Raw genomic sequence first — 23,193 nt, forward strand, 5'->3', positions numbered from 1 at the left:
TCTCCCCCTAAGAATAACTAAGGAGTGAGAGGCGGGGGGAGCCGAGGTTTGGGTGGTATGCCAGACTTTTCTGCTTTTTTTAAAAATTTTTTTTATTTTTTTTACCTCATTTGCTTTGTATTTACTTCTACATTTAGTGACTACAAGGTAGATGTTCCGTTGTTTTCATTTAAGATACCACTTTGATCAGCTGCAGGGGAGTGTCACATTACACACCGTAGCTTTACTGTGTCCTCCACCGCTGATACAACAGGCCTGTGTCCAATCACAGAGATCTTCCCCCGTGACCTGTGACCTTTACTCCTGTGAGTAGAGAAAGAGAAAGGCATTGGTTTCAGCAGAGGGAGGGGTTCAGGCTGGCTGTCTCTTGCTTCAGACGGCTCAGCACCCCCCCACACACACACATTTTTTATTTTTTTTTTGCTTCTTCTTGAAACTAACTTTATTCTAAACACTTGAAAATCCTCCACATGTGCAAGCAATTAGGTTTCACGACTTGCTCTGAATGAGAAAGACCCACTGACATCCACACACACACGCACACATTCAAGAATGCACATACACATATATATGAAAGCATATTTGCAAACATGCATACATTTATTGATGAAGCATTATATATATCCTATAGCTGGAAACATATATACACCCACTCATGCACACTTAACTGAACTATGAATGTATGATTCAATATTTAACACAGTTTTACCTCAAAACATAAAAATGATTTTGCTGGTACGGTGACTTGTATTAGTTTCTCTGTTTTAGACACTACGCTGCCCTTTTGCTTGTTTTGATGCTTTGTACCTTCAGTGAGCCGGCAGCGTCACAGAGCGCAATGGTTAATGGCACCACATCACACATAGCGTCAACTGTCACTTTTTTGGTGAAACTGGATCATATTTTATGGAGAAAAATGGTTTTGGTTTTCCCTCTGATGTCCATCGGCTGCTCTGCCTCAACTCTCAACTGGGATTTACAGACTTCCCGGAAGGAAACCTGTAACTTCTGAGTAGTGTAGCAACAAGTTAGCTCTGCTAGCTGAATGTGTTCAGAGCACCGGTGGCAACTTTTGCTGTTTATACCTCTATCGCAGCAGTTTGGACCGCCGGAGTCGGGCTGGACAGCCTTTACTGACATCATGACAGAGGTGAAGAGATTGAAGAGGACATTGAAAGAAGGAGAGAAAAAGAGTGCAAGAGAGAAGAAAAATTAATTAATTTATTAACAACAGATTGTCTCGATAAAAGCTTCACAAGCTGGATTCGTTGCTGTTGAATAAACTAATATTAGCTGGCTTACTAAAAAGTCTTGTGATGCTGCCCTTGCTTGATGTTTGGCTGTGTTAGCAAAGTTGTCAACTCGTTTTTGACAACCTTTCAACAGAGGTTTCGCTGGTAGCATGTTACAGCCATGCGAGGGTGTCTCTGGTTCAGGTTACTTGAGCTCGGCACTTTTGTTCCGAGTTGTGATCAACACTTCTGCAAACTCTGACGGCTGCACGGCAAAAAAATGTCTGAGCACGCTATTCTGACGACGTGCTGAGTTTTGCCCGAAGTTAGCACATAATGTTACATTATATCTGACAATTTTTTTTACAGAAAACTTGTCGGGGGTTAGTATTTACGTCAGCTGTATTGCACCCAGTAACCGTGGGCTCGGATTTTCTCAAAATTTCTACATAATGTTGCTTTAAATTAAAATTAACAGATAATTACATCAGTTCATTTGATAAAAGAACAACAAAAAACAAACAAAAAAAGCAATACGAAAAAATAAAAATACAAAATTCTGCTCACACATATCACAATTTTCATATACCTCTATAAAAGACACTAGTTATTCTTCATACATGTTAGTCCCTGCGTAAATTCCTGATCAAATGCTTTAAACAGTGTTTATACATATTTGGATATGCCCTCTCACAATGTTGTGTCAAATGAGTATTTGTGTTACTATTCACAATAATAGCACAACTACGTAAAGGAAAACAGTCACAGACTGTAGCAGAGCTGCTCTCTGTTAGTTATCGTGGAAAAAATGTCGTATGAGATTCTTTGTGCAGGAAAGAGGTGAGAAAAGTTTTTCAGCTTTCTGTCATCGATGCAGGAAAATACCAGGGCTACTCGTGTTTGTGTCTCTCAGATTGTCTGAATCATGCAGATGGAATCAATGATGACTGTAAATATAGACAAATCCTGCTCATTCTGAGATGCCATCAGTGACTCAGTCTATTACATGTCAATTATGACATCCATTTAGCAACAGATTAACTGTTCTTTTCAGGTCATGTTTACATCAGACCCAACCACTGAAACAGTGGACTGTTATACAAACAGTAACTGGACCCTGAACCTATTTTTTTTTTTTTTTTGTGCCTACCTGATCCAAAAACTCTACTGACACATTAATTACCAGCTGCATGAGCGTGAAGCACTTCTGAATGAACTGAGTGTACCAAACACAAAGTGGTGGAAAATGCACTGCAATACAAAGGACTGTAGAATACTGTCTTGTCTACTTAAGGCTGCCCATTTCAGCATAACCCTCCTCAGTTTCATTTCTGTATCCCTGCTTGTGTTCTTCTTTTCTAACTTTGCTGTGAAGGTACTCAGGCTTTGGCCACCACCCACAAGACATGTTGTCAGTGCCCTCTTCTGCAAAACCACAGATAACTTAAAGCAACATTATGCAACTCTTTTACCTAAAACGAACCTCAAAGCTTCAAACCCATTGTAACGGTATATTGTCTTGTGGTGTCTTTTTCATTGAGTGTTTCTGCACTGTGTAACTTCAGTGAGAGGGTAGGGTCACAGCGTTATGTCTGACAAACCTGGGATTTGTATTTATGACCATGTAATTTCAATATAATGTTTCTTAGAACTTTACTTTTTTTTGTTGCAACTCAGTTGAACTTGTGACAACCTTGTGCTTATGCTCCAGTTAGGTTTAGGCACAAAAAACAGTTGTTTAGGGTTAGGAAAACATCATATTTTGTCTTAAAATACCTGTGTTGGTTGCTATAAACATGGCTGAAGATGTCCCCAGGTCTCGTCAGAAACTCCTAGTTCTGTCACCTCAAACAGCCATTTGGGAAACAGTATAGTTTGCACTACAACTTACAGTTGTAAGTGGTCCACTTTTGCTGTTTAAAAAAAGATAACATTCAATCAGGATAATGCTGAACGCTCTTAACGTGTTTCTGCTGAAGTCACAGATCTGCAGCTAATGAGGACGAGATGAGACAAACCTGAAAACATGCAAAAGGAAATAGCCTGCAATTGAAATGTAGTGCAATTGTGAAAATGAGTCTGGAGGAGAAAAGTGTTTGGCTAAAAGCAGGTTAACCGAAAGAGTGGTTGAAAGGTAAAAACTGAGAAAGTTCCTCAGCTGGTTAATGACTTCATTAATCGTGCTTAAAAGATATGTTTTTCTGTAAATACACAGGCTGACAGCATATTGTAGCAGCCGCACAAACATTTATAGCCAGTTGGCCATTAGAGTTAAGTGGCCTTTGAACATGCTGCACATTAGCAACAATTTAGTTAATTACCCAAAAGTGATTTGTATACCAAGAGCTAATTCCTTAAGTGACTGTCTGCTGGACATGTGGTAGCTTTGGCCTAATTGATTATACTACCTCACCATTTGTAAAAGGCATCAGCGGCTGCGCTGTACTTCACTGAACTGACCAACAGATGACCAGCAGGTGGATGAAGTGACACCGAGCAAGCAAACTGGCAGTCGCTGGTTTCACTCTCACTGGCATTTGATTTGATGTTTACCCGAAAGATCCTCATGAAATGTTTTTACCTGAGCGGATTGTGTCTGTATTTGATGAGGACTGTGAAATGTCACCTTATCAAGGCTAAATGGCTAAAGATTCACTGAGGTAACATTTGTGTGATGTGGATAATCATTACATTAATGACACACGCTCACATGGAGTGTAATTTAAAAGCAATTATGGGATCAGTAACCTTTTTAATCCAATCATCACCTAGAGTAGGCACTGTGTGTCACAGCGCATCACCTGAACCGGCAAATGGAAACATTAATAAAATGTTAATCAATCACGGAGAGGGGGACTAAGCTGACAAGTGGGTCAGGTGGAGTTAACATATTGATAGAGGAGTTGACTTTCTGGACAATACTGGAGTCATCGTCCCAGAATGTAGCAACAAGCTTTTCCTTCTAGTTTTATTCAATCCATTTCACAATTGTTGCTCCAAAAACTGCCACACACCTTTCTTAAATAGTAGCACACAGATGCACACACACACATGCATTCATGCACGCTAAAACACAGGCCTCCAGCTTTGCCACTGGATGCTGTTTTCCAGCTGTTTAAACCACAGCTCAAATTAGCTGCTCAGCCATTGGAAGGAAAGGCAGGCAGGATACCAGTAATTACTGTCTGATTGGTAGAGTGGCTGCAATTAGCAAGTTTCAGTCTTGAAGATTTGCATACATGTAAAAAGCTCAGGGAAGGAAGGTGCGGTTACGGTCCCGTACAGTGTAATGGTCCACTTCAGGAGCTAAGGATGAGCAAGGGATGGTGGAGTCGCACAAAAAGGGTGCAAAAAAATCTTTTGAAAGTGAAATAAATTCTCTAAAAACAGACGAGAAGGCTGCCAATCCAGTGACCACACATTGAGACTGTGTATCAATAATCGCAAGTGGGGAACCAATGGATATTTTTTGATGAGGGATCGCAATGTTTCATAATTTGTAAGTGCGACATTACCGGCTATTCCTATAGGTACCACGGAAATTTCCAGCCGTGTTGATACAGATATTTTTGAGGTAAAGTTGGGACATGTTTGTGGCATCAAAACTGGTTGTTTTTGACAAGACTAAGAGGCACTTGTGGTGACTAAAACAGGTATTTTCAGTCAAATGATGATCATCATGATCTTTTCTAAACCCTACCCTGGTGTTTTTGTGCTAGATCATTATCTCTGCACCATCACAACATAAAAAAGAACATAAAAAAGAAAACTGGATCTAATTTTGGGTACATCCCTAGTTTGCAGAAAATATGTATATTTATTCTGGCAATTGGTTTGATGCAAGGTCAGTGATGACCACTGTCTCTTATACTCGCAGTTTTCAAACTTTTTGTGCTCAAGGCACACCAAATGGTTGGCCCGAATGTCATGGCACACCTGTTAGCATCCTTGCAAAATAGTCTCGATCAGTGGTTGTCTAAGCACTCTGTACACATTTATTTTTGCCCCCATGTCAGGAAATGAAAATGTACACCGGACTGATTTAGTACATCAAAAACTTATTCATTGCTTGCTGTATAGTTGTACAGTATATTGCTTTAAACTATGGTTGTAACAAAATCCCACGGCACACCATTTGCTGACCACGCTTAAAAACTTTTGTCCCATTGCGCTCTGTTGTGTTCACTGCGTCATCGCAAGCCAAGTCGGTGCCAAACAGAAAACCGGTATCATCCATTAAGACCAGTGTGGTGGAATCTATTTGCTCCCTGTACAGTATCTGTGTGCTTCCACCCCAGCAGCACCGAGGAGAGTCTCAGCAGTGGTCTTCCCTTATCATAGCACATTTAACAGGGGGCTAATCCAATCAGGTGGGATAACAGGGTTGCTCTCTGTGAGTGGAGGAGGATCAGGCGAGTGCTTCTCTGCTTCCCATTAGTGTGCGTCTCTCCAGCCGGGCCTATCCTAATCCCATTTCCCCATCTAAAGCCTTAACCCAAACAAGCACACAGGACAATAATCTCCGGTCACACTCCTGTCGGCTGCCCCGGGCCTCCTGATGCTGCTAATGGAGCGCTGGCCAGAGAGATGCCAAGAGACTGCAGTGGGGACTAGATGAGGCTTGTTCATCCAAACAACCACAACATCCACAGCCTTTTCTTTGTTAATCTCCCCACTGTTGTTTTTCTCTTTTGGTCTTTCATGGTATAACGTTACTGTCGCCGGTTTGTGTTTTCTCTGCATCACCAAGCACACTGAACCACAGAGAAAATCTGGTCTTTGCAGAGATCATTTTATAATTCAGTGCCGACAGCGTTGCTTCATAAACACGTTTGAATGTATTTTTATCGTCCAACTCGTTACCATGAGAGCTGTTGTGAAGTTGTGAAGTTTAAAGTAAGGAATAGGTGCAGATTTGCGGCATGGTCGGGAAAGTCATTTAATTTTTCTTTTTTAGTTCAAAGGGAAAAAAAAAGACATGGAGAGCGAGAGAGAGGTTTTGGCCCCGTTGACGGCACATGTGCCCCAGATGCAGGGTCCTGATCCAAACCCAGGCTCATCCAGACGCCACCCCGAGTGTCTCAGATCACTTACACACTCTCCGAGGACTTTGGAAAAAACAGCCTCATCCACATTTCTCATTTGTCTTGGTTTCCATAAGAAAAATGTAGCCCCAACTTCCTAATGAATTCCAACTGAAGTATCGTTGGTGCAACAGCATGTACCTCAAACAAGGCTTTTCAGCTCAGTGTTTTCGTGTTACATATGGAAGATATTACTTCCCCCTTCATGCCATTGTACAAATTTGATCGTTACATTTCATTTTTTTGGGATTAGGGTAGAAAAGTGTCACTTCTATTTCATATATTTGCCAGCCCCATTTTAGGCAGAGTAAGTCTCACTGTCGTCATTGCCTTCATCTTAACCCTTTTTCTTTGTCCACCCCCACTTCACAATCGTCAGTCAGTTGAATGAACGACTGAATGTTAAAGGTGCACTTTGTGTTGTGCCCTGTGTCTGTGTGTACACAGCTGCCAGCTGGGCTAAATAACAGCTATTAGACAAAATCAATTATCAGGCTGATTTTTCTCCCCATTGGCCCGAGTCTGATGGCTGTCTGTTGAAAGTGTCTTGGGGGGCAGCATTAGTAGTTTACTCAACGTGGTCTGTGGTATAGTGCCAAGAAAGAAGTGTACCGTTCTTGTTGTGCAGTGAATAACTGATAGATAGATAGATAGATAGATAGATAGATAGATAGATAGATAGATAGATAGATAGATAGATAGATAGATAGATAGATAGATTATAATAACCCAAATACAAATAACAAAATGAGTAGTTTGTCAATGTTTTCTGAAATGTGTTTTCCAATCAGCTATGGGTTTTGGTTGAAGTTCAGAAATTTAAACACTTGGTTACAGCAGGGGAAGGAATGTAATCATGGTTGTATGAAATTATTGTTTCCATGGTTTAGACAAAACGGAAAGTTCGGCCAGTGTGTCAGCAAACGACTGCCAAGCATTACACACATCAAGCAGAGAAAGAGCAACACGAGCATCTTTTTAGTTTCCTCTTTTGGAGAAAAAAAACTGGACAAACTGGAGGTTCTGGTGAGTTCTGATTCGAGTCAGAGGCTCACCACAAACACACATGTTAAAATAGAAGATACAACTTTATTGATCCCAAAGGAAATGCTTAAAAGTGCATTCAGTAATGGCCAGCGTACTGCAGATGTACAGTTCTTACATTGATATATTGATATGTATATATTCAATAATCTTATATTTCAATGTCCTTCACTGCCTTCGGCTGTATACAAACATTGCACATGCTAACATGCTTGTGATCTATCTATTTTCTTTTAAGTATATTTTGTGCGAAGGTAAAGTTGCAAATTAAGAATTTGATTGCCTGGTGCAAACTATGTTTCCACTGTGTATATGAAAATAAACTTTTTCTTGAATTTGATCGTTTGACACATTTAAACAAACATGTCAGAGGTAATGACCTAAGGTCACAATTTGCCTGCCTTCTGTTATAAAATACATCCAGCATAAAATTTCAGTCACTTGACAACAGGTGCTTGTGCATGGGGGAGATTGTGATCCCTGTATCTGATCAAAGGCTGGACATGAATGGCAGGAAGGTAAGAAGTTAACTTTGTGTTAATGTTTTGTTTTTTGCCAAAATACTGTTTCCGAGGTCAATAACTTTAACGCTCAATGAATTTAAATTAAAGCTCTCAACTTGCCATTTAGCCAGCTTTGGACCACTAACCACTGGAAAAAATGGTTCGACGTTTGACTCCTCAGCAGTCCCATGTTTACTTGAGCTCTCTACATTCATGCTGGGTTGCAGCAGTTTACAATTAAGATGTGTGAGCTCATTTACTGAGATGGGTTGCCACAATTTTATTGTGAATTGGGTGATGATAAAAACTGCAAGTAAACCATTTGCATATTGAGATTCCCAGTGGGATTAGCACTAGCAACCCCTGATTCAATGGTTATATCAAAACTGTTGCGCAGTGGAGCTCTAATCAACAAGATGATGGTTGGAAAATGCTATTTTTTTAATTCTCTGTAATTTTCATCAGGCTTATGGTCTCAATTGTGCACATCTCCCTGAATCATCCCTTAAATTTCCAAGATAATTTTTGTCACCCAAAGATGCCTGCTGGTGTCAATTTACTTAGCATCAACTAATGAGTGCATGATAAAAAAGATCGCTGCATTACTGGCAAACAAACAAGCGCGAGTCTACTTGAGAAAAAAACGTCATCAAAATTATTGTAAATTGTTCCAAAATTGCTGACAGCTGTGGAATGTGGTAGGAGAAAGAGTTCAGTCATCTAAATCATCAGTGGTGAGCAGGTTTTGGAGTCTGTCAGTACAAAAAGCATGGTCTTCCTTGTGAACTCCTAACTTTTACCTCAGTGTTCAGGGGTAAAGTCATTGAAAACATCCTAATGCCACCAATTTCCTCACAAATAACTGCCTCAGTGGTCCATTATGTAAGGCATTTGCGTAAGGGACGACTCACTTTTTCTCAGCTGGCAACAACAGTTAGCACTCTGTCCACCCACATGTAAGCCAGTTTAAAGGCTGTGCGCAGCCCACATTGAGCTCCTTCAATCAAGTTGTTAAGGTTACTGGTGGGTTTGGGCCATCGAGTCTGCCAGGTGGATTTTGACAAGGTTGTAAGGCGATGCTGCCTTAGAGCCAAAACTCAGGGCAAGCAAGTTCCTGGCACACTGTATACAGAGGCGTTTGAAGAGGCACTGCTGTGGTTGGTTGTTATTTATCTTTTTTGCATTTTGGCAATGATATTCCTTTATTTTTGCTGAAACTCAAACAGATTTACACATAACAAGAAGACGGAAAGTTTACAGCTATGCCAGTTACATTGTGAGGCTGTGCTTTGGCACAGCAGGGGTTTGAAGTAAATGCTGGAGTCAGCAAGCTAACATGCTCACAATGAAGATGCTAATAATGCTAAAATGCTGATGTTTTGTATAATGTGATTTGTAATGTTTATCCAATTTTGGAGTATTAGCATGAAAACTTTTGCTAAATGCTGAGGCTAATGGGAGGGGCGTTAGTTTTGCAGGTATTGCTATTGGCCATAAACAAAAATAGTGGACAAATGGAAATAGATTAAAAGTCAGGGATCACTAAGGTTATTACAGTTCATCCTCTGGGGACCATGAATGTCTGTTCATTCTTGGTAATTCATCGAAAACATTATTGAGATATTTCAGTTGTGACAAACATTGCTGTTGGCAAACTGTTGACCAGTGCTGCTAGTATAGCTAAAAATTGCAATGGTTTTTGAGTTTATCTCAAAAAAAACATTTAAAAACTACCAGAAATACCATATTCCATGATGTGCTAAGCTGCCTGAATGATAAAAATACCATGCTGTAAGATAAACTGTCATTACCCAAAAAGTCATACTTGAGTAAAGGTAAAGATATTATGTTACAATATTAATTTCTAGTATGACTTAAGTAAAAGTATCTGATAATAAATGTATGTAAACTGTAAATATATTTACATCTATATATAATGTATGCTGATTATTTGAGCCCAAATTCAGCATTTTTCTATTTTTTTTTTAATCGTCAATAGAACAAATTGATTTTAAAATGTGCTCTGATGCAGCATATAATCTGCTAAGTAACCAGTAACAAAAGTTTTCATGTAAATGTAGCAAGCAAAAAGTATAATATTTGACTCCAAAATGCAGTAGAGTGAAAATATAATGTAGCACAGCATGGAAGTACAAGTACAAGTACCTCAAAATTGTACTGTAAGTGCCGTAGCTGAGTAGAAGTGCTTATGTTCATTCCACTACTGTTCATGCTTCAATTGGTTTATATGGCGGGGTCACAGGATTATCTGCTTTCTGAACAGATTTGTAAACCTTGAACTGGATAATTTGAACATGCTGCGTCAAAATAAACAGGTTATCAAAGGGAAGATAGAAATTCCTTATTTTCCCAGTTCCTCTTCCCTGGTACAACACAACACTACAATACAACAATAGTTCAGACTTGACTAAATGAACAGAATTCCCTATAGATGACACCGCCTTATGTTTAAAATTCTGGCAACATTTGACTCCAAATCGTCGGCATGAAACTCAAAATGAGAACTCCTGACTCTTCATGTAAATAGGAAGAAGAAGTGCGCTCCAGCAGAAGCTTTTCACTGACCTGCACCCACTGTTACTACCACAAATGGAGTGGTCAGCTTGTCCTACAAAGCAGGGGCCTGTCTCTGTCATAGATGCTGTAATTAGATTGGATATTAAGTAAATTAACCTATGAACACTAATCAGTTTCTGGCATTAGACTCTGTTGTTACATATTTGCTGATGGCCCCAGTAAATAGCCTACGGTAACTATCTTTATTACGCAGCCAGCTTGGCACAGCTGGAAGTTTGACTTGGCTCGTGACCTCAGGGAAAACATCACTCATAGCTGTGGGTGAGTTATCATTGACTTTCGAATGATGCCGATACAAAAAAATTGTTTCCAGCTATTTTGAAGCCAGCAACACTGAAGCATCTGTTCTTATACTGACAATCTGTCTTGGCTGAACATCAGACAGACAGGCAGCCATTTAATTGTTGTCAAATATCACTCCAATAGACATGCACAGCAACCACAGTGGCAATGCTACCCTATTAGGGTCTAACATCTCTGCTTTGCTATCTTGGGTGTGTGCCAACACATATTAGCATATTTGCAGTGTTTGTTGTTGAAAGTAATTACATTAATGAAAGCTTGTAAAAATGACCAATCTTTTAGTGACTTTCAAGGCTCCTTATCCAATTTTTCCTTCTAGGCTGGTGTCACCTGATGAACCCACCGCACACTTTGAGGACAAAAAATGTTGATTTGCCAAAAGTCATCAGAAGACGTCTCGATCTATATGTTTTGACCCCAATTTACTTAGCCTTATACATCTCAACCATACGCAAGAGTAATTCATTAGTCATGTTTCGATGCCAAACCTGCATTACAGAGAGGTACCCGCAAACTGGAATCCCTGTGCAATGTTCACCACTTGCGGGGCATCCTCAGACCTCCACCCACTGGAAGGAAATTGGCGGCATGTACAGCGAAACGACCAACAACACCACACTTGCATGTGTCAATACATCCTACAAAGGAGTCTAGCACAAACTTCCATCAGTCATTTGGTGTCAAACCTGTCATCAGATTCAGGCTCAGGTGACCCAGTGTTTTCGTTGGTAAAATTCTTCTTTCTCAGTGTTTTGGGAGACATTGTTGAAAGAGTGGCTTGTGAAGCTACAAGCTAGTCCTCACTGGAACTAGTTAAGATTGAGCATCTGTACATTTCTGCTAAAGGTTGCAGACTACACGAAAATGTTACTCGGAAAAAGTAGCTTAACACACTGAAACTGTCACATCAAAAAACATCTGCTGCCTAGAAATATAATACTGTAACATACACGACAGTGGTGGTTCTAGACCCATTTTAATAGGGGGGCCAGGTTGGGGCCGGCTTTTTTTGTGGGGGGGCAAATACAACCCTGGAAAAAAAAAAAAAAGGGATAAATGGGACTTAAAACAGTTTCAATTCAATTACAATTTCAACAATTTTGATTGGGTAGTAAACTGCTGAGACATTTTATGTCTGCCTTTCCCTTCAGCACAAAATCATTGCAGGAAATCTGTCATTGTATTATAGATGCAGACTCCCTCCCCAAGACTCAGAGTTACAGGGGCACTGGCCCCTGTTGCCCCCCCCAAGAACTGCCCCTGATACACACAAAAAACATCAGCTCTGAGCCAGCAACCTATTTACTGAAGATGGCTTTTTACCTTTGTTTGCATTGATTTCAGTCATTCTAATACCAGGGTTTGCCTCAGAATCATGCTCCTGCGTTTCTTGATGGAAAAAAAATAGCTTGTTACTGGATACATGATTTTGAAAATAGCTATGCTACCCATAATCATTTGTGGAGCATAGTTCATCCAGCAGCGTGTAGTACGAAGCATGTAATACCACTAATCCCCAACGCTATTCATCCTCTGTTAAAGTATATGCTCATCCTCAGTGTCTTTGACTTTATTGAAAATACCATGTAGATGAAATAATGTTTGGCATTTCATGGTTGGGAAGTCTCATCATCTCCAACTGTTAAGGAATTGCTCCTGCCCACAGACCAGTGTGGGGCCTGTGGATCAATTTCCTGATGCTCCCCTTTCAAAATATACACAGTGGTCTCAATGGAGGCGGCATGAGGGCAGAGAGAGAAAGTGATGGAGGGAAAAAGGGGAGGGGGTGTAACGGAGTAGGAGAGTCCGGCCCTGGAAGTCTCCACCTGGTGGGGCGGCTGAGGGCCAGCAAGGAGCCCCCTCAGTACACAAAGCTCGCCTTGTGTGAGATAAGCGGCGGGCACCGGGAGGGCCCTGCGGCACTATTTTCACAATCAGAGCCAGTTTGTTTTCTCTGGGCCTCAGAGCCCGAGCCTGTCAGGAGAGCAGCACGCTGGCAGGAGTGGAAGTTGTGTTGGGTAGCACCGTCAGGGGAGACAGGGGGTCTCCTACACGGTGGGCCAGGGGTTTCAGGGGCTCCTCAACATCTACCTCTTATTTGATTTTATTTGTTTACTTAACTTATCCCTTACCAGACAGATTTCCAGTTTAAGTTTAACATGTCCCCTGGTGCTTCGATGTAAAAATCCTGTAGAGAGTAGAGCTTTGTAACAATAATTGCTTTATTCAGTCTGCACGTCAAAAGACTGAGGTGTTTAATTATGCATTGTTTTCTACAGTACAAAACCAGCTCTAACCCTAACCCTAACCCTGCAGCAACATTAATGAACCAACATGTGGCTATTTTTTTTTTTTTAATTTTATCAAGTGTATTTCAGAGCTTGTTGGTTAAAGCTCTGAGAGATGCTGTGCATATTTTCATCTTCCCTTCACCACGCAAACGCCATTGCTTATGTTTCTGTTTCTTTTTTTTTTTCGCTTGGCAATAGTGGATGTGGTGTAATATTATGAGTGTTTATAGTGAAAACCCACAGTGTAAAAGACTCAGAGTTACAAGAATGTTTTCCTGGTAAAGACTTTTCGGAAAATGATACTAAAATTTAATTAGAAACAGTTGCTTTACTGTTGCAGGGATGAGATGCCTAGAGCAAGTATTTTGAGTCGACTGGTTTCATCCAGAAGTGCAACAAAGAAAATACAGGGAGGTAATATTCAAGGAACGGAGATTTTTCAGAGAAAATGTGACCACAGTTAGGAACCGCAATGTGATTATTTTGTGTGCTTATCTGATTTTAAGTTAATTTCTCATTAGGTACTTGTATGAGGAGTGCTCCGAGCCTTGTGTTGGGATTATTTAAAAGTGGTTTCTCTGCAGGCAGGTTTCACGATTTTTCTCCCCCTTCCACAGTATGTCTTGGCCCATCGGAGGCGGCTGGCGGCCAGGACTCCTCTCAGCTCGCTCCCTGAAGACCCCTGGCTCCACAGAAACAGGAAATGGTAATAGTATTGCACCGCTTTTCCTCCCCCTATCTGTATCCCCATTTCTCTCCCTCTCTGAATGGACAAAAAAGGAGAAAAAACAGATGTGTAAAACATATATGTGTGGAAAAAGGGAGCTAGACCATAAAATAAAACCAAAGGTACACATTGTGTTTTTGAACTTTCTTTAAGTCCACGTAGAAAAAAAAAAAAAAAAACATTCATGCATTACTATCAATCAATTCCAGTCGTCGGACTGCTTTGTTCAAAAGGATGTTGAGCTTGATGAATGTCTGCACAGTAGTTTCCACAACCAGAGATTTGGGGAAATCTGATGTTAATATTTTTTGCTACAAGACAGCTTTTTTTTAATCAAAAGATTTGTCACTGCAAACTTTTTTCAAAGGTTTTCGCTGTAAAAACAGTGGCAGCTGTCAGTTCAACCAGTGACGGCTGATATCTGTCATTCTATTGAAAAAAACTAAAAGAAAAAGGAAATCAAAAACATTTCCTCAAACCCTTTTGACAGTCCAGAGGGTCACTTGTGTCTGTGTGCACTACAGGCTGTGCAGCCTCTCCACAGGTGGATGAACGCCCCCCTCCTCAGCCTCCAAGTGTTTATGAGTCACTTCACCCCTGGCCAAGCATGTGGTGAAGCCACCCAGCTCCAGTCATATTGGGGGGGGGATCTGCTAACTAGCCCCCATGGATACTGCCAGGTTTTCATAGTAAATCGTGGAGCAAAACCACAATTGACTAAAAAGAGATAGGCTTGCTCTGACTTCATAGCATTTTGTGGTCTACATTTCCCTTTGAGTTCTTTTTTTTCCTTTAGAGTTCTTTCCCTTCTCTTTTTTCCCCTTTCATCTTAATTTAAAATGCAGCTGGATCCACCATTAATAGTATTCTTTGTTTGAGCCCTTTAAAAACAGTGTTTTATTGTTTCGGCTTTCTAATGGAAGATTTATATTTCATGAAAGCCCTAATGCGTTCAAGAAGTCTAAAAGTTAGCTGTTATAATGGTGCAGCCACAAAAATTGTCTTCAATCACCAGTATTTTTATTTTTTTTTTTTACAAAGACATTTTGTCCTACAGCACAGTTCCACAGATCATCATCCACACCTTAGAGTACCCAGTTACAAATGATCTCCATAGCCCATCTGTCTTATACTGAGGTTGCAGTGAAGGCACCAGATAACCCCTGTGGAGCACAGATGTGGACATCTCAGGCCAAAAGCACCAGCCCTCTTTGCCAAAGTACAACCGTAAAAATCTGCCTGCAATGTGTAACCATGAAACCAAAATGTCTCTTTTCCTATAGCAGAACTGTGGGATCTGCCCCATCAACCGTGACTCTGAGTTACACAGGGGAACCGAGGGGAGTGCTGAGGCCTGATTGGGTGGAAAACCATCTGGGAAGCAGAGTTTATCCTGGACAAAGAAGTCAAAAAACACAGTGAGTAGCTGCACACAGATTCTTACAGGGAGCTTTAGTTTTGTGAGGCGTACATCCCATACAGGCGCCATCTCTAAACACAGACACAGTACATAACATTCTTGTAACCTTTCCTCAGGCCACACCTTATACTGATATCCACTTTTGGCAATCCAAAACACATAAGTAGTGCCGAGGTCTGGTGTTGCTGCCAACAGTTTCTTAGTCCAGTGTCCAACTCCGCAGCTTTCAGCCCGGGCAGAGGAGGGCAAAGTACTGGGCGTCTGTTCTCGTTCCCAGGACTGGATTCACTGTATTGCACTTTACCCCTGTGGCTTCTCTTAAAATGCCAGTTAGGTGCTTGGCAGAAAGGCAACTTTTTTTTTATATTTCATCTTATTTCTCCTCGGTGTGGACATGGATCAGGGCAAAGTCTTGCTTGGAGCTGGATGCGTAGTGTGAATGAGTACAAGTGTCTACCGTGCTCTCTTTTGCACGCGTGTACATACATATTTTGTCTATGTGTTTATTTATTTATATAAAGTGTGTTCTGCTGCTTCTATCGGACATAGAGGGAAAAAGTTGCAAACGATTAAAAGATGCAAGTCACACGAATGAGCAGGTTTCCTGATACATACTGTTATTTTGTTATGTCATTAGCTAGAAACACAACTAGGTTTCACACAAATCCTGTGAAGCTGATGAGAACTTCATTGATTGAACTAACGATGTCAACGGTAACTGCCAGGAATATTCTTGAGCGGTTACCCATGTCAGTGTGTGGGTGAATTAGCATAGAGAAATACTGTCTGCTTAGTACTAATGCAACGCTAAACCAAAGACCCCGTCGCTGTTAGCCAAGGAGCAAAAAGCACGAGCCACTGGTACAAGCTAATACACAGCCAATCAGTGTTTCAGATGGTGAGGGGTTCAAAGAGTTAGTTCATTACCTTGAACCGAGTGTGTTATGAAACTCATGAAATGCACTTTGAGAAGATCACCGAAAATTAAAGATGGCCAGTCGAGCTAATGTTCTCTGCATAAAGTGACATATTCATGCAAACGAAACTTAACTTCACACCTACCTTCATCGATGCTCACCGGGAGATGCAGTCCAGTGTGCTCCAACCTGGCACTGCGACAAAGCCGAGCGCGGAGGTGCGTCCGTCTGTGAGAGACCAGTGTGCTCTTCACTCAGACAACCTTGCCGAGAAGCTGACGCAGCGGCGCCGGAGCTTTTTCAGTCTGTGGAGCGCCAGACTTAAAGGGAAGGGCCTCTTGTATTTCATGTCATTTTGCATATAAAAAAAAAAAGGGGAGACACGCTGTCAGACGCAAAATTCAATGCAACTGACATCCATAGTTTGAACACTTAAACCAAACCTTTTTTTTCAATTGTTAATATTTTGGACATTAATGTTGTTTATCATCATCATCATCATTATCATCATCATCACAGTCTAACGTCTGAGAACGTCTTCAGTAAGGGGATTGTCAATGGAACATTTTGTTTTCATGTAATAGTATGTTCTCCCTGTGCATTGAGTTTGGCACAGTGAGGCCTTCATTGAGTTTGCTACTATAGCAACACACACCCCACCTTCTCAGGTCTCGCCTCTCTTTCTCTCTGTCACACACACACACGTACAGTGTTGCTGTGCTGCAGTTTACTCATGTAATGTGACCTGGAGGGGCGCCAACGAGCCCAGGGAAGGTCCGTGGCCTGAGGCCTGCCGACACCTCTCCCCAGCCCTGTTGAAATGTTTATTTATAACTCTCTTCCAGCTCCACCTCCCCCTGTCGTCTGCCAGCCGCCATGCCAATCCAAACACACCAGGCCTCTCCAGACTGATCCAGAGCATGATTTCAGAAAGAAGAGAACCCTTTCCCATCTTTTTTCCCCCTTCTCATGCCCAAACTCTCCCACCCTTTCCTCCCTCCCTCCCTCTCCCTCGGTCTCACTGTGTCTTCCAAAGAGTAACGCTCGGGAAGAGGAGAACTGAAGGGAGAGGAAAGGAAAGGGAGGGAGGGAGGGATGGATGGATAGAAGAAAAGAGGGAGGGGGCAGAGGTTTACTCCATCCAGCATGGGCTGCTAAATTGGTTTCAGAGCAGCAGTTGGACTCCGGGGATGCACGGCACACACTGCCGACTAGCTGTGTTTGCTTTTGTGGGGTGTAGGAAATCTGATCCCCGTCCATGTAGCCAACCCACATCCCACATCCCTCCCATCACTACCACAGAGAATGAAGGGAGCTACGAGGACAGTCGTCCCAGAACAGGTATCACTGATACTTTAGTAATAAGAATAACAAACATTGAATCGGAGTGTGGAAAAGTGCATATTTCACTGAAATGCTGAATGGTTACATCATACCACATGAGCTGCCTTTGTTACAGGCAGGAACTCACATGTCTGTGGAAGGTAGGATGACATGTTGGGTCCCTGGTGAGCCCAAGGCTGAAGGCTCTCTAAATAGGTTTAATTGGGCCAGGCCTAACGGTGCCATGCAGACGTCGGCAGACAGACACAGGGCTACAGGGAAAAGCAGCACACCCAAGGGACCCGAGGCACTGTGTCCCCGTATCTGACTTGGTGATGCTTTGTGGCTCATTTGGTATACTCACAGTCTGAGGACGCGCTGCTTACACATTGCCGTGTCCAAGGGAGCTGTGCCAAATTACCAATACCAGTTGTTTATCTAAAAAACATGCTCATGCAGCAGAGCGATGATTGGTTTGTTGCCCACGGCATAAATCTCGCTCTCAAAAGTGGGAATTGTTTACCTCCTTGTGCCTGTGTGTGTCTGTGCGCCTGTTTATGTGTCTCTGTTTATGCGTACGTGCATTTGTCTGCGTGCCACAGTGTGAGGCGTCTCTGTAGCAGCACTCTCCAGCTCCGCCGCCGAGGTCTGTGACATCCCCTGCAGCAAATGGTAAAATGTAGATCAGCCATGGCAAAACTGAAATATATACCATATTATTTCCACTCGATAAATGAAGCTAGTGTCTGATAAATAATATATGATGCGTCAAATATTTATTCAAACAGCAAAAAAAAAGGGGGGAAAGAGGAAGAGAACATGAAGACACGCACATATATGTTTAAAATGCGGTGTATGGTAATAGACAGGGAGTCCAATTAAGGCAGCCATGTTGAAGACAGAGAAGGGACTTAATGTGGTGTTAAGGCCACGGTGTAGCTTTGATCTACAGGCCACTTTCCTTCTAATTTCTGTGTGTGTGTGTGTATGTCTTTCTGTCCTGCGCTGTCGCTCTTCACACATATTTTACACACACACACACACACCCACACATGCAAAAATATACCCGTGTTGGGGACGGATCCTCATTTCTCTCTCAGACAGTTTGCTTGCCTTGCATCCGAATGGACTTGTCTTACACCGCGTGCGTATATGATGACAAATCCTACATTTAATTTACTCTGCCTTTTTGTCGGCGCACCAACTTCTTTTATTTAATAAATGATCATGCTTTAAAAGCAGCCAAGTGTTGAATGAACCGCCGCGCGCACTAAAAAACACCTTCCGTTACAGCGGGCGGGTTGTGTGCCACGAGTGTGCGTGTGCGTCCAGTGTGGGAAGCTGACTGTGCGCGCGGCTGTGGGCTCCCTCCGTGTGCATTTTTGTGTGTTTATGTTCTTGTTTGTGTGTTTGTCATGAGTAAGTCCTGGGGGAATGCGGTCTCCACAGTAACCGTCTCTCTTGGTGGTCCGTCATTAATAGTCTGTCTGGTGTTGATGATTTAGATTCAGTCAAAAAAAAAAGGATGGGGGGGGGGGGTACCCAGTCGGATATATCAAGTGAAATCCCATAAAATCATTTAACAACTCGGAATAATAAACACATCGACAAGTGAATAATTAATCAGTAAATCAGGAGGTCAGTTTAAGCAACCTTTTTCATGGCTGTCTTGAGTGTGTGTGTGTGTGTGTAAGTGTGCGTATTTGGTGTTTGTTTTTCCTCTTTGTCTCATCTGCCCCCCCCACCCCCCACCCCTCTCCTGGGTGAAGAGAAATTGAGAAACCAATCTAAAATCCATCAGGACTTCCCTGCCCACAAGCCCCTCTTCCCCCAATCCCCACTCTACACCCCCCCCCCCCCCACCACCCTCCTACCCACCACCCAACAACCCCCCCCACCCCTCCTGTTTTTTGTGTTGCAAGCGTCTGGAAATTGGATGAGATGTTCGTTTAGCGGGCAGCTGGTCTGGGGCCGATATGAATTGCGTTTCCCCACGCCAGGAAAGGTCAAGCCCCCTCGCCTTGACAGAGTGCATCGGCCTATTGAGTGGCGCTTTAGTCCATTTACCAACCGCCAATGGCGAGGCGGCAGAGGGGAGAGAGGGAAGCACAGGACTCTGTGTGGACAGAGAGAATAGAATGGCAGCACGTTGGATATAAATTCATTGTTTCTCATCACCCAGCTGGGGCAGGAATGGCTGGGAGTGATTGCTGGGATGGGGGAAGTGAGGTAGGAATATTAGCGTCTGAGTAGGCTGTGCCTGTGTGACAGAAGAGATGAGCGCCCCCCCCCCACCCCTCTTTTACCACCATGGGCTCCACAGTCAGCCTTACTACCCAGAGTTTTTGAGAGACAATGTGTGGAGCTTCCGTCGCCTCTGAAACACCCAAATGAAGATCAGATGATGCAAGAATCAAAAATGAAGACGGCTCCTCTCATGTCGTACCTCCAGAAGTATACCTGCGTATTTAAAGAGAACTGGAAATTCTCTGATGCTTCTGTGATAAATAGACTGTATTCCAAAATCTAAAAATAGGGACAATTAATAGGTTGGATGCATGCTAAAAGCAGAAACCACAATAGTACACGTACAACATGGCCTCGGGGCTCCTATCTCTCCCCCGTCTCCCTCCCTGTCTGACTCTCATATGTGCACACAGAGAAAGGGTTGCTGTCCCTTTAATTTCCCTCCCTGCGTATCTGGAGGAGTTAAGGCAAAGCAATTAAAACAAAGGCATATTTAACATGGGGTTAATGATTGGCTGACCCTGCAGTCAGCACAGTGACAATATCTTAATTATTGAGAAACCTAAAGTCATTACGCCTACGAATGGCCTGAGGAGCGTCTCTATTGATCGGGATCCAGTCCCATTACAGGCCTAGCCCGGACCAATGAAGCCCCCTATTATAGACAGTCTCTCTCTTTTCTCTCTCTCTCTGTCTCTCTCTCTCTCTCACTCTCTCTCTCCCTCCCTCCCTCCCTGCGTCTCACTGCAAGCTATTGGATGTGTTGAACGGTGAGACAAGAGCCAGACGAAGCTTGTGGGCTTTATTGCTTTCTAAAAAATTCATAACCAAGCCTGACATTTTTGCTGAGGAATGATTATTTTCCTCCCTCCCTCAATCTACTTTCCTTTATGGTCCTTTCTCATTTTTTTTTTTTTTTTTTTTTGGTCTAAGTGGCAGAAGTGTTAAAAATCAAGCACTAACAGGATTGATCAGGGCTCTTATCCTATACAAGGCTGGACACCTTTACTGTAATCCTGCGGCTTGTGTATTTTAATACTTGCACAGCTGGTTCTTTTTATTTTCACACCTGCAAATTAAAAAAAACAAAACAAAAAAGTGCTCAACACTATCGCAGCAATATACGTGTCAGTTTGGAACACCTTTAATTTGAAATGCGCAGACTCTCAGTGATTGTTGTCTCTTCACCTACAGCTGTTGATGGCTTTACCAGTTGCTCCATTCAGAGGAGCTTCCTCTTTCTCACCTCCATTTCTCTCACCCTTTCACCGTTTTGTTTTTCAGTTTGCTGTTGACACAAAAACCGGTAGTAGTTAAGAATCCGGTACATTTCACAGCCTTTTTTTTTTTCTATAAATACATACAGAAAGAACAGACTGTAGCTTTGAAAGTCAGATATGCTGGTGTCAGAGATGTGAACGTAGCTGATGTTTTGGCTGAGCATTGTTACATAGTAAAAAGTGTTGCTGTACTACCTGATAATACCTGATAACACATAATACAAACACATTATTAATCACTGTACACATGGACTTTAACTTTTAACAGTGGTGGAGGGTGCAGGGCTGGAAGTAACTTATTACAGCTTCTCAACTTACTGTAATTAAGTCTTTTTTTTCAATTCAGTAATTTTGTTCTTGTACGTCAGTATTTATTACACCATGTAATCTACTTAGTTACATATAAAAACATAACAAGTAACTAATACTCTGAGTAGACTTTGAGAAAAATACTTTGTATTTTTACTCATTAATATCAGTAGTTTGACTTGTGAGTAATATTTCACTAGTGTAACTGTACTCTTTCCATCACTGGTTGAAAGTAAAGTACAATTTCCGTTTTCTGCTACTTTATACTTTTACTGTAGTGAAGTCATGACACAAATATTGCATTTCTTATGATGTTATATTATTATTATTATTATTATTATTATTATTATTATTATTATTATATACTCTTACAATTGTATATACTCTTATATACTCTTACTCTTACAATTGTTGTTATGGATAAAGAAGAGATCAGATAATTCAACGTTATTGATTCCTTTGTGAAATATGCATGTGTATGTATGTATTTATGTATAGGGAAAATATACCCGGCTTTCGGCAGCTACAGCACTGAAGTACTCTATGTATTAGAGCATCATTTATTATAATTCAACACAAAAACATACATTATTTTGAAATGGGACATTCTGTATGATGAGCACTTTCACTTTTTGTACTTTAAGTATATTCTGATGCTAACACCACTGCACTTAAATACAACTTTAAAAGCATGGCTTGTAATTGTAACAAAGCATTTCTACACTGTAGCATTACCACTTTAATGGAAGTAAAAGATCTGAGTACTCCTTACACCACTGACTAAAGATCATGTATTGAAAAGCATCATAGTGACCTGAGCTTTGGTCCTCCTCACACATACTGATGCTTTACATGTCTTCATGGTGTCACATTTAATCTAATGTAACCTATGGGGTTAATTGATGAAATGATTACTCAGTAGTTTAACAACAGTAACACCTAAATATGTCTGAATATTTCATTATGTAAATGACATACTAATATAGCTTCATTTAGAAATGTACCTGAAATATCTATGTATGTAATCCCATTAACCCATTAGTTCTGACAAATAGCTTGTAGGTTTCTTATTTGAATAAAAGCAATAACATTTCAGCAACAACAACAAAAACCATTTAAGATATTAGATGGATATACATTTCTCACTTAACACCTACTGTAGCAAATAACCACGCTGCACTGATCATTCTTATGGCATTCTGATGCAAACTGAACATTTCAAGTCACTGGTGCTTAAATTCATCAGGCGACGCATCTCTAACGTTTAATCACAGCAGTTATAATGCATCAGCGGCTTAAAAAGTAGGAGTTCTTACAGGTGCGGCCATAGCCGAATATGAGTGTCTTTATCGTGGGCTGTTGCATAGTAGCCGTAAAGATTTGTCATCTGACATTACCTTTTAGTGTCACTGATTTCCAGGCTTTATAGGAACTCTGCCTCGCTGATTTATTGCGGCTAAATTTAACACGACTGTAATGACCGTGATTATTTCAGGCTCGTAACTGTAAAATTACGAATGTCTGTTTCAGCGTCACTGTTGTATTACTTAACATTTTACGTACGCCTTCAACGGAAGAGACGTACAGGACAGACGATTTGGTTAATTTCTTACGTTTTGACCAATTATTTCATGTCCAAAATTGCTTTTTATGTTTTAGTCTTCTGATGAGTGATATTGCTGCCACACACCTCATCAAGACTTTTAATTTTTGCCTTCCTGTTAAAAAAAGAACAGAAAAGAGAAAAATCCAACTTAAACCCTTTCTCACCCCGATCCCCTTCATCTATCAAAACTGAAGCCAAGCGTATACAATGTACGCACGTACGCAGGTTCACGTGCACAAACATTTGCTTGTTGAGTGATTGCTCGCTGCGCCCATTTATCCAATAACCCTTTCATTTGACTGCTGAGAG

General features: G+C 41.5%; 1 long non-coding RNA gene across 1 annotated transcript; it reads right to left on the bottom strand.

Moving 5' to 3' along the window:
* Positions 1-216: 216 nt before the first annotated feature.
* On the bottom strand, positions 217-17,047 carry LOC119019342. The gene is made up of 3 exons (XR_005075018.1): positions 16,265-17,047; positions 1,086-1,133; positions 217-303 (listed from the first exon to the last, which is right to left on the bottom strand). It is a non-coding gene; the product is annotated as an uncharacterized LOC119019342 (long non-coding RNA).
* Positions 17,048-23,193: the final 6,146 nt, after the last annotated feature.

The sequence above is a fragment of the Acanthopagrus latus genome, chromosome 5, assembly GCF_904848185.1.
Source record: "Acanthopagrus latus isolate v.2019 chromosome 5, fAcaLat1.1, whole genome shotgun sequence".
Lineage (NCBI taxonomy): Eukaryota > Metazoa > Chordata > Actinopteri > Spariformes > Sparidae > Acanthopagrus > Acanthopagrus latus.